The sequence below is a fragment of the Octopus bimaculoides genome, chromosome 1 (genome assembly GCF_001194135.2).
Source record: "Octopus bimaculoides isolate UCB-OBI-ISO-001 chromosome 1, ASM119413v2, whole genome shotgun sequence".
NCBI classification, from domain to species: Eukaryota; Metazoa; Mollusca; class Cephalopoda; order Octopoda; family Octopodidae; genus Octopus; species Octopus bimaculoides.
In genome coordinates this window covers 92,558,283-92,559,600 of record NC_068981.1, presented here as the reverse complement: position 1 = coordinate 92,559,600, position 1,318 = coordinate 92,558,283, and positions in this window count along the sequence as shown.

Sequence of the window (1,318 nt, the reverse complement as noted above, 5' to 3'; positions counted from 1 at the left end):
AGAGAGAGAGAGAGAGAGAGAGATGTGTGTATATGTAAAAGTAAGTGCATATTACTGTATTTATACATTGAAACTACATTTACTTCGTGAAGTTTTGTCATATTTTTTATATTTCTTAAAATCTTCATGCGTATATTTTAGCTAATAGAGATATTTATGTGGTATCTGGCGAACATATTATACATAAGCATAGAGGATGTTAATAATTACATTATTCTGATTTGAAAATATCTGACAGAATATATCAATACACATGTGTATGCGTACCGTTAGGTTCAACCACGCACACACACTTACATGCACACAAACATACACACTCACACACAGATACACATATACACATACATATATGCATATAAAAATTAATCACACCCTCTCCTTCATTCACTCCAACACACATACACATATATCTATATATTGATAGATAGATAGATATGTTTCTACTTATATTATGTATGAACACAGAATATATCGAATGCCCTAATGCAGTGATATAATCACTGTTATATATTTCAACCTTCCATTCCTATATGATCGTTTTTGCCAACATTTGCATTTAATGTAATTATCAATCATTAAATTTTGGAGCCGTGTTATTATATGTAGAAAGAGCCGGAAAGGCATATTACTTTCCTATATTCTAATGCTTAAATCTTATATTCCTGCACACAACTTCTCTTTACATACATTACGCGATATGCATTTCCTTTGTATACATAAACGTTACGGAATGTGCTGATACCTCTTCGAAATTATGAGGTGAGAAATTTTGCACTAACCCTGCCTGGAAAGGAAGCCATGTCGTACCACAGATTGTAGGTTTAGACTTTAAATTTTGATTATAATTATTAAGAAATCATGTACTAGTGGTATGTGTCTAAAATAAAATGTATTCCTTTACGAGAGGGAACATTCCTATTTTCTATCACTCTACTATATACACGTCTCGGTGGGGGGGGGGGGCGTCAGTATATCTACATCTACATTTGTGTATATGTATTCACACCTGTATGTACGTCTATGTGCGCATTGATACATCTTACATATGAGTATTCAAGGATGCATATCTATGCATGCATACCCACACACATATATGTATGTATATATAAATATTCATACCTACTCGCACATATGTATGTATTCATGTATGTATTTATTATGTATGTATGTAAATATCTGTCTATCTACATAGATACATATATGTATCTCTCTTTCTTTCTCTCTTTCTCACTCACTCTCTCTCTCTGTCTCTGTCTGTCTGTCTGTCTGTCTGTCTGTCTGTCTGTCTGTCTCTCTCTCTCTCTCTCTCTCTCTATAT